Source organism: Ixodes scapularis, unplaced genomic scaffold (assembly GCF_016920785.2).
Source record: "Ixodes scapularis isolate PalLabHiFi unplaced genomic scaffold, ASM1692078v2 PGA_scaffold9__187_contigs__length_104089568, whole genome shotgun sequence".
In the NCBI taxonomy this organism is placed as follows: domain Eukaryota; kingdom Metazoa; phylum Arthropoda; class Arachnida; order Ixodida; family Ixodidae; genus Ixodes; species Ixodes scapularis.
The window spans coordinates 92,815,135-92,826,558 of NW_024609884.1; the positions used below are offsets into that span (position 1 = coordinate 92,815,135).

At 42.8% G+C, this 11,424-nt stretch overlaps 1 pseudogene; it reads right to left on the bottom strand.

Moving 5' to 3' along the window:
- Positions 1 to 9,134: 9,134 nt before the first annotated feature.
- Positions 9,135 to 9,725, bottom strand: LOC120846464 (annotated as a pseudogene).
- Positions 9,726 to 11,424: the final 1,699 nt, after the last annotated feature.

The window sequence follows — 11,424 nt, forward strand, 5'->3', positions numbered from 1 at the left end:
AACACGAGCCATATACGCGTACATATCTATATCTATCTACATATCTACATAATAATAATAATAATAATAATAATAATAATAATAATAATAATAATAATAATAATAATAATAATAATAATAAATTTATTTACGCAGGATGTATTCAGGACGGCACTAGGCAGGTTCGTCGAAGCCAGCTGGGGCTTGTAGGACTGAACCTAAGTAGCAGTGGTATATAAGAGAGTTTCGGAAAATAATAAAATAAAGCAGAAAAACACCACATGGTTTGTTCAGTTGTGAAAACTACACAAAAATGTCAGTCAGGAAGTTATTGTCAGAGTCAAGGAAAGAAATATACAATACAAATATAAGCTATTTTTCTAGTAGAAGGAAAAAAAAAGAGGTACGGCTAAGTTCCCGTCGTATCGTATAAGAACTTGATGATAGAAGGAGTCATACACATGCACACGCACGCAGATACGTGCACACACAAATACACAGACATTACTGCGTTACACTACACACAAAAATGTTGACTCGAAAAAAGATTCATGTGAGGAAGCAACACCAATTATGACGAAACCAAAAATGAGATATTATAAGGCCTCTTCATCGATGGAAAGTGTCCGGATTGCCATTTTGAGTTTCTTTTCGGATGTAATCTCTGAAAGGCTTGGGGGCAATGGGTTAAAAATCTGAGGGACGTAGTACGAACGCATTTTTTTGCCGTAGCGGGTATAACATATCGGAGTGAGGAATCTTGAAGCTTTCCTCAAGTTTCGTGAGATGGGGCGTGGAGACTTAAAATCGTCTTTCCAGTTGTAATTGAGCACAACTGTTTCCAGAAATAGGGACTGAAAAGTTGGCATTGATAGTGTTTGAAAAAGATCTAAATCCGAAAAATCACGCTTGTACCCCACGCTTCTCAGTATTCCCCTCAGGACACTGTGGATTTTCTTTTGCCATAGTTTGGAGCATTTACCAAAAATAGTTATGCCATACCGCAAATTGGAGTAGGCTAATGCATAAGCTACGCCCTTGCGTAGAATGAAAGGCATAAATGCTTTGGTATTATAAAGCAGACAGGAAATACTTCGTAACTTAGCACATAGTTTCGTGATATGCGAGTTCCATGAAAGATCGGAATCAAAATGTATTCCTAGATATTTAACAGTGTCGGAATATGGAACTTCATTACAATAACATGGGTACAATGGGACGAATGGAGAAAAAGGGGAATATTTAAAGAAACAACTTTTAAAGGATTATGAAAGCAAGCTAGCTTTGTTTTAGTTATATTTATAGCAATCAAATTCTGGTTAAACCAATCCATCAGCATGTTAGAACAGCGTTGAAGTGCTTCCATTGCTTTCGGGTAGGAAAGGTGACGTGTCAATAAAAGAATGTCGTCAGCATATTGGTAGAGAGTACAATTGGAAAGAGCAGTAGCCATATCATTCAAGTAGATGTTGAAAAGAAGTAGTGAAAGGATAGAACCTTGAGGTACGCCGGCTTGTAAAGAAACTTTGGTGCTATGTACATTATTGATTGCCGTTAGCTGAGAGCGGCCATGTAAGAAATTATTTAACAGTGATAGAAATGGGCCGCGAAAGCCACTAGCGGAAAGCTTTTGTAGTAGAATGGAATGGTTAACTGTATCGAATGCTTTCGAAACATCTAGGAAACAGTCACAAGTAAAGAGGTTATTGTCAAAACCAAAGTTCAGGTCGTCGAATAGTGCATCAAGAAGTGGCTGCGTGCCTCGACCAGCGATAAATCCATATTGATTCGAAGTCATAATGTCATGTTTGTCAATAAACGAACACATTGTATTATATAAGAATTTCTCCAGTATCTGAACAAGGCATGGCAAAATGGATATTGGACGAGAGTTTTCGACATTACTTCGGTGGCCTCCTTTGAACAGAGGTTTTACAACAGCGAGTTTTAACTCGTTAGGTATGATGCCAGATTCTATTATTGTATTGAACAGAAGGAGAAGTGTATTTTTAATATGACGGAAGTTTCTACGGATGTCATTCAGTCGTATGCCCTCAAAACCTGGAGATTTGTTGGGTTTGAGGCTCATTACTATAAATTCCAGATCATCTATAGTCATCGAAGGAAGCAAAGCTGAAGCCGAATTAGAGTAAGAAAGAGAGAAGGAATTGGGGCTGTTTCTTGCTTTACCTGAGAAGGACGCAAAATACTGATTGAATAGGTTGGCAGTTGCGAGTGAATCGTGTCCGAAGACATCGCCATATGAGCTGCCATGGGAACGCGGAGAAACGCCTCGCAGGTCATTAATCAATTCCCAAGTTTTGGCTGAGTTCTTCCGATATTCGAAGAACTGTTTTTGAAAATAGATTCGCTTTGCCAATCGAATAAGCGCGTTGACTTTGTTGCGCATGGTCCTAAATTCTACTTGAAAGATCCGATTTCGTGGTGAGCGGCGGCAACGCTTCCAGGCTAACTCTATAGATTTAATGGCAAACAGTATGTCATTATTTAACCAACGTATGTCTGTTTTCCGCTGCTTTAAGTATAGACATTTTTTTGATGCGTTAGAGAACTGTGTCGGGAGTTGAACAAGAGAATGATAGATTTGGGAAGGAGAAATCGAGTTTTGCAAAGTGGCCCAGTAGTAATTGGCTATATAATTGTCGAAAGTGCGTTGGTCAACTATCGTAATACGGCGGATATTAGTACTAGTGTCAACAGAAGTCGAACCAGGAAACTCTAAATGACATGTAACGAAGTAATGGTCTGATATTTTTTGTGTTATAATTGCCGAGCTTGTTCTTGCGGATGGGGCCCTTAATTTTAAATGGTCAATTGACGAACTTACAAGTTTTTTGCTTAGGAATTCTTCCCTTGTAGGAGTGAGAATTGTGGCTTCAACTCCGTAATCGGATAGCAAAGTAAGGTACTCACAGACGAGCGATTTCGAGGGTTTCATTAGGTCAATGTTTATGTCACCTGTCAGACAAAAGGTTGCATTTAACGGAAGAGATTGTAAAGAATATCGTAACTCGTCGAGAAAAACTTGAATGTTTTCGGAAGGTGGGCGATAAATAGCCAATAAGTAGATGTCATATACGGAGTTAAATATACGTAGTGCTATTGACTCACAAGAAGTGAATGAAACTGTTATCTTGGAGTGAAATAAAGAAGTTCTAAAGAATACCGCAATACCACCCCCGCGTTTGTTATCACGAGTGTAAAAGGAGCTGCTGAATCCGGGTAATGAAAAAGCATCAACTTCCTTGTTGAGAATATTAATTTCGGTAAGGATAAATACATCTGCTGTTGGAAGCACGCAGTCTACTGCTAACCTAAATTGGTCCCAGTGTTTCCGGAGGCTCCTTATATTAACATGAAATAAAGTAAATGAAGTATCCTGACTAGGTTGGATGTTTTGAGAGTATGAGTGAAAGTCATTAAATTGATAGTAAGTGACCATATACGCCTATACAATTTGTTCCAAAGCAGCAGCATTGGTGATGCGGAGCACAGCAGAATTTACATTTTGCTTTGCGAAAATCTGACCATGCCGAACCCACACAAATTTGTATCCCTTTTCTTTTCCTTTGGTTCGCGCCATCCAGAAGAGTTTTTTGTTGGCATCTGTGAGGTGGTCGTTAAAGTAAATTCTAGGCTGAGATTCTTCATGAGGCAGAGATCTCAAGCGGCCGCGACATGTCATCCAGCGTTCTTTGAGAGGAACCGAAGAAAAATGAACCAAAATTGGATGAATGGCATCATGCCTAGCAGGCAGGCGGTGTGCAGCCTCTACATGAGTGAGCTGAAAGCTATCAATGTTCAATTGACCTGCTAAGTCTGTGAGGATGCCATTGAGGTTCTCCTTGGAGGACAAAGGAATACCGTGAATTTCCAGGAAAGATTGACGATTGGACTGCTCGGTGGAGTTTTGTGCGGCTTTCAGTAGTTGAATCTCAAGCGCTTGGTCGTTCTGGGTGGCTTTCAGTTGCTGATGTTCAAGCGCTTGGTTGGATATTTTTGATTGCAACGACCTATTTTCTGCTTGGAGTTCCTTGACTGCTTGGTCTTGAGATTTTGTTGAGTAGACAAGTGAGTCATACTGGGCTGAAACGAAGGCCACAGATTCTTGCATCTCGGTTACGGAGTCGCGCAAGGCGTCGACCGCGAGCTTCATTGATAATAGGGCGTCGATTTTGGGGTGCAGGTCTTGGAGATTATCAACGGAGGCTTTCCAAGAGAGCAGAAGATCCAGTTTCTGATGAAGCGTTGACAGCTGCGCTCCGAAATCGGTGCACTCGGTTTGAGAGCTTTGGGTGTCACAGTTCAAAGTAGGATTCTGACTTGAGGACCCGTCCCGGCATGCAGGGCATCGCCATTTATCCTGCTTGGTAGTGCTCATAGCCTTAAATGTGCCGTCAGCAACCCCAGAGCACTTTTTTCCCAAATGATATTGTCGTAAACAATCGCTGCACTTCATGCATCTGCCGTCAGTTGGTATAGGAGCTGAGCAAACTCCGCAAACATCGGCCATGACTTGAGAATGACGATGACGGAGACGAGGCTCGAGATGGAACAAAGTAACAGCGATCAAAAAGAGGAACAGTTCCAGGCTTACCGAGAAAATAAGGTGGGAAGCGTCAAGCGACGAGTACCAGCGTTGGTGCTCCTCTGATGACAATGACGGCGGCGTAGCTACGCCGAATATCTTGTAGCCGTTCGGCTTGAAGGGACGAAACGGTAGCTTCACCTTGTGCCGTGGAAGTGAGGGTCAAAAGGGGCAGGGAAACGTCGCACCGCCAGCACCTTGAAGTTCCCTGGGATTGGTTTTGGCAGCTGAAATTTTTTGGAGCGGTGGAAATAATAATAATAATAATAATAATAATAATAATAATAATAATAATAATAATAATAATAATAATAATAATAATAATAATAATAATAATAATAATAATAATAATAATAATAATAATAATAATAATAATAATAATCAAGAATCAAGAATCAAGAATAATTTTTATTAGGTGTCCAGGAACGACCATGCGGTCTTGGTGCTGGCACACCGAAACTTACACACTACAAAAAAGTAGGAAAAAAACATAAAAAACTCAAAACATTGAGTAAAAGATATGATACATATAACGCATGCTGACACAAAGATACGATATACACAACAAGGAAAGAACGGAACACAGGGTCCGAACGCAGAGTAGGAAGACTACCACAACAACGAATATACCTTCTTAAAATAATATATAATAACATCACAATCACCGACAGGTTCAGAGAGACCCATACAAGAATCTGAGAGATCTGACAAATTCAGTCACACAAAAAATATCAAGATCACTTCCAATGCCATTATATGCCCGACACATACGAAACATCGGGTCCAAGATATTTAACGTTCGAGGAGAGTAAAAAGACATTGTCAAACGGGTCGCTGTCCGAGGAACTCGCAAAGATATCTGTGAGAGCAGTTCTGAACAGTCGGCCATACCATGAAGGACTTTGAAAAGGAAAACCAGATCTGCCTTTTCTCGACGGTGATATAAGCTGTTCATCTGTAGGACGTCCAATACATTGTTACCCTTTGATAGAGATGTTTCATCTCGCAGATATCGATATCGATAAATAGATAAAAATTTGTTTTGCACTCGCTCCAGCCTTAGGAGGGTAGTTTTACAACTGCCATTCCATACAGGAGATGCATATTCGAGTTGAGACCTTGTCAAAGAGCGGTACAGGGTTACAAACGTTGTGGGGTTTTTAAATACTCTAGTCGTTCGACAAACGATACCGAGCGCGCGCAAGGCGCAGGTACTTATACGAGCCACATGGCTATCACATCTCAAGGAGGAGTCAAAAAGCACTCCCAAGTCCCGCACTTCACTAGAACGGCACAATACGTCCGAGCGAACACTGTAAGGGAAACACGTCGTTTGCGTTTTGCGACTATAGGACATGACCTTGGTTTTCGAGCTGTTTAGTAGGACACCGTTCAGTGAACACCATTTGCTAAATGAGTTTATGTCCTCTTGTAGAAACTTGCAATCTGAGATAGTTCTAATCTCCTTAAATATCTTAATATCATCAGCATATTGCAAAAAAGACGAGTTTACAATCTGCTTACACACATCGTTCACAAAAATAGAAAAAAGAAGCGGGCCCAGAACTGATCCCTGAGGTACCCCAGACGTGGCCGTGTACGTAAAAGAATACGCGCCGTTCGCACGAGCAACACATGTTCTATTAGACAAATAATTCTGAAACCAGTTGTGTAGCTTTCCACAGACACCAATACCACAAAGTTTTGATAAAAGAATGTCATGGTCAACCACATCAAACGCCTTACTCAGATCAAAGTAGACCACGTCGAGCTGGCCTCTTTGGCACACAACTTTGGATGCAATGGACATAAATGAAATCAAATTTGTTGTTGTCGAGCGTCCTGCTACAAATCCGTGTTGGTTGGAACTTAATACATTTTTTAAACGAAAGGACAATGTTTTGTGGACCACCATTTCGAAAAGCTTCGAAAATGTACACAGCAGAGACACTGGCCTGTAGTTTGATGCAGTGGTACGACTTCCAGACTTGTAGACTGGGACTACGACTGACTTCCTCCACATATCAGGGAACACTCCTGCTCTTAAGGAGTTGTTGAAAATATCATAAAGGATGGGCGTAAAAATTTCGTGAAATGCTTTTACAAGTGTTGCTGGAATACCATCGTGACCTGTGGACATGGTAGGCCTCAGTTTTTTTATGCATTCCTGAATCATTCCCTCATCCACAGGCAGGGAGGAAATGGATTCGTTCACGCTAGGGGATGGCGGCTGTTGGTACCCACTCCTATTGTGTTTATATACAGAACTGAAATGACGCGCGAATATATCGCATACACTGGACGTGGTCCCATTCTCCTCATTAACTTTACATCTTCCGAATTTCTCCTCACTAACTTTACATCTTCCGAATCTTTCATTGCGTAGAAAATTATCTCGTTTGTCCTTATTTCACAAAATTTATCATCACAACCAGCATCTAAGTGAAGAGCTTTTTTCTGAACCATCGTATGTATCCCATCGAAATGATCATCACCATAAAGTCAACGTTCCTTTCAGTCGCACGAAGCTCTTTTTTGATTCTTTTATCCCAAGAACTACTAATGACTGGAACCACCTGCCCACCTCCATCGCCACAATCAGAGACGCTCCTGCATTCAAGTCTGCCATTGAAAACTATTATGTTAACTAATATGTGTTGAATTCTATTTTTTGTACTTTTGTTTTTCCCCCACTCCCTTCTGTAATGCCGTGTGGCCTTGAAGGTATTGAAATAAATAAATAAATAAATAAATAAATAAGTATAATATCAGGATGTATCAATTTTCCTCCTCGAGAACGAACATGTCGGTAGAGTTTTCTTGGGTTTCTCCTCAATTCGGACTCCACTGACTCCACATATATCTTATGGTCAATCCTCTGATGTTGCTTACATAGGCGTCTATAATGAACGAACTCAGCCTCCCACCTGAGACTGCCAGTCTTTTTCAATTTGCGATGAGAGAAGCTTTTTTTCTTCAGCAACTTTCTTAAATACAGAGAAAACCACGAGGGAAATTTTGAATTGGTATGCTTCTTTAGAGGAATGTAATGATCCATTCCCTCCTGCACCGCCGTGGTGAATTGAAGAACCTGATAATTGACGTCAGATGATTGCAGGATAGGGGACCAGTCGAACGTAGAAAAGTGGTTATATAATCCCACATAGTCACCAGCAGCGAAGTTATGCAGTTTGTCTAGGTAAGTGAGACTAGCAGCCGGTATACGGCTGACAGGTACATTCAAGGTTATAGCCACCTCAAGTGCAGGGTGATATTTGTCTGTCGGTACTAAAGGAAATTCACTCTTAGTTACAGAAACGTTATCAATGTTTGAGAAACAAAGGTCAAGCATAGCGCCTTTACTATTTTTAACCCTGCTGAACTGATTCAGGGCCATGAAAGAGGCAAAGTCAACAAGATGACCGGCCTTCTTTGCACCGTAATAATTACTTGAAACAGCACTGTGAGTTTCCCAGCACACACCTGGTACATTAAAATCGCCAATTACTAATAGTTTGCATTCACCCAGTTTGTCTGCTATATCCTCAATTCCAAGGAGACAATCATTAAACTCCTCGGGTTCAATGTATGGAGGAAAATAAAAAGTACCTATCAGAACGCGTTCTCGATTATCACACTCCAGCTCTACCCACACAGATTCCGAATAAGTCTCTAAATCGGCGCGCCTGGTGCACTTCAAAGACCTATCGATTGCCATCAAGACACCGCCTCCCGTTTTCTTTCCGCGAGATAAATCACGATCACTGCGATGCACAAGGAAATCCGACGAAAAATACTCCCCAGACAGTATTTCTGGGCATAACCAGGTTTCCGTTATACAAAATATAGAAAAGTCAGTACGTATAGCATTAGAAAAGAAGTCACTGGCCTTAGTACGAAGGCCGCGAACGTTTTGATAGTAAATGTGCGTGCTAGTCATTTCCAGGCAAGATGGTTGGGGATCACTCTATACGTTCATTCTCATCATGCACGCGGCTTCCCGTCAGCCGACCCTGAAATTCCCTGAAGAGGCAGCCCTCCGGCCAGATGTTCGGGTCAAACAATGCCTCAATGTCGTCGTCCACAGCAGCGACGTGGAATGAAGAGTACCCACCATAGCGTGTCTTCAGCTTTGTGCATCGAAGCTCCTTTGGGCCAAGGAATTGTCCGAGATGTTCTCTGACGTCCGCCGAAGAACAGTTGGCGTCCAGACGTGTCACGAAGACAGCTCTGGAATGTCGCACAGACACCGATACGGCGGTAATTCCTCCATTCTTAGAACTTCCCTTAAAGAATGGCCGCTGGGGAATGGAGCCGGGGGAACGAAGTCCAGGGACCTTTCTCGCACTGTATTCCGGTAAGCCAGGCTGAGCCGCTGAGCGGCCACGGGCCAGTGGACCGGTCTCTCCCCTATCTCCTCCCTCGTCTCGATTGCTGTGAGCAGCCGAGCCACCGGCCCCCTCTGCCCGCGTCGCCGAAGCGGCAACGGAGGGAATGCCCGTCAGCAACTCCGTCGTCGTCTCGCGGAAGGCTCTGCCGCTCAAGGTTAACCGGCTCTGGTCACGTTGATGCTCGGGGGGCGAACGAGGAGTCACGGCGCACGCCTCGCTGAAGGAAACAGGTTCTTCAGACACCGTCGAGGTCGATTTCCCCTTGGGGAATGGGGCGGCTCCCCCTCCTCCCCGCACGGAAGCATTCAGATCATGGCGGCCCGCCACGGCAGCGGAAGGCGGGGGTACCCCGACGTACCTCGGGCGATGCCGGAGGTCTCGTAGCTCCGTCTGGATGTTGCGCAACATGACCGAGTGAATTTCGGAGCTCCTCGTCAGCTCGCTGCGAAGGCGAGCATTCTCCTCCCTCACAGCCGTCATCTGGTCCGTCAGGAAAGAGATGCCGTTCAAGGCGTCGGCCAGCAGGTCTCGGAGAACAGCCACCGAAGTCGCGGCGACCTCGCCGAGCCGGTCCGGGCAGGGTGAGTCCTGCTCGTCGTCAGGCCTAGCTTCGTCCGAGCTAGGACTATGCGTGCGCTCGACGGTGATGCAGTCGTTGCATATAAATGGGCTTACCCCAGTCATCATTCGTCCAACCTCGCTGTCCGGAAGCATGACACACTTCTTGTGCCAGCGTTTTCCGCACTCTTTACATCGGAGATACTTTTGTTTGCCGTAAAAAGGCTGAGAGCACCCGTCGCACTTGTCCTTACTGCCCGCCATCTTGCGAAGCAAGATGGCGGGCAGTAATAATAATCAATCAATCAATCAATGTTTTTATTCGTGCCCGGGAACAACCTTGCGGTCTTGGTACAGGTGCACTGTGTTAACATGTAAGGCAGAACAGGGTATAAAGCAATAGTACGGACAACACAAACAACGGACAAGCCCTAGAAAAATACACTTAAAAATTATAAAAAGTAAACACAAAGTCACAACACACGATAAGCTTAATGGTACTACCGCCAACACCAATTGCTAGAAAGAAAGAAAAAAAAATGCATTCAAAGTGGGGAATTTCGGCGTGAACGCCGCAAGTTAGTGCATACAGTTCAAATTAATAATAATAATAATAATAATAATAATAATAATAATAATAATAATAATAATAATAATAATAATAATAATACATTTATTTTCGAGGACTATACTCACGACAAAGCAGTCAGGTTCGTCGAAACCGACATGGGCTTGTGTGACTGAACCCTTTTAGGTAGAATCGGTAACATAGTGGGTCAAGGAAAAAAAGAAAAAGTTAAAATACTAGAAGACCACAGTAATTGTTCACTTCAGTAGTACTGATCAATATAAATTATTAGAAGAAAAAAAATCGTTGATGTTAAGCATACAGAGACCGGAGAAAAAAAGTTAAAATTGGTTTGTTTGTCTGGTTACAGGACATTAAAAGAAAATCGACACAAAACTTTGAGGCACAGCACTTCGGGATGAGGAGTCTAGCAGGGTGAACAAGAAAGGGCGCACTCACACGGCACGTCTGTTCACAGCACACTCGAAGATCGACACAAAATATGAGGGACAGAACTTCGAGATGAGGAGTCTAGCAGTGTGACAAAAAAGGGCACACTCGCACGGCACGCCTGTTCACAGCAGCTTCAAAGACCGACACAAAAATACGAGGGACAGAACTTCGAGGTGAGGAGTCTAGCGGAGTCGCACAAACAGACACCACAGAAATGTGAGAAAAAAACGGACAATTACACTTTTTCTTTTATTATATGCATATGACGGAGGCGCTTTTTTAGTTTTTCCTTTGATGCAAGTTTCCAGAGATCTGCTGTTGATTGATTAAAAATGTATGGATCGTAAAATGAACGCATATTTTTACCTTACCGTGTGTAGAATTTCGGGACGAGATATTTGGAAACGTTCCGTAGTTGCCGTGAGACGGGACGAGGAGATTTAAAGTCGTCAGACCAGTAGTGATTGATCACAACTGTTCCTAAAAAAAGAGATCTAAAGTTCGGCAATGACAATGTCTCAAAAAGGTCTAAATGAGAACAATTGAGGTTATACCACACGGTCTTCAAAAGCCCCTTTCAGATATTGTCTATTTTCGTTTGCCATAAATTCGAGCATGAACCGAAAACAGTTATACCATAGTGCAGGTGACTAAAGGCTAACGAATAAGCAACGCGTTTGCGTAAGCCGAGGGGCGTGAAAGTTTTGATGTTATAAAGCAGTCAAGAAACGCTTCTCAACTTGGAACATTATTTCGTTAGATGAGAATTTCACGAAAGGTCGGAGTCGAAGTGTATACCAAGGTATTTTACAGCGTCGGAATACGGCGCTTCAGCACAGTGGCACGAGGTACAGTGCCGCCACTAG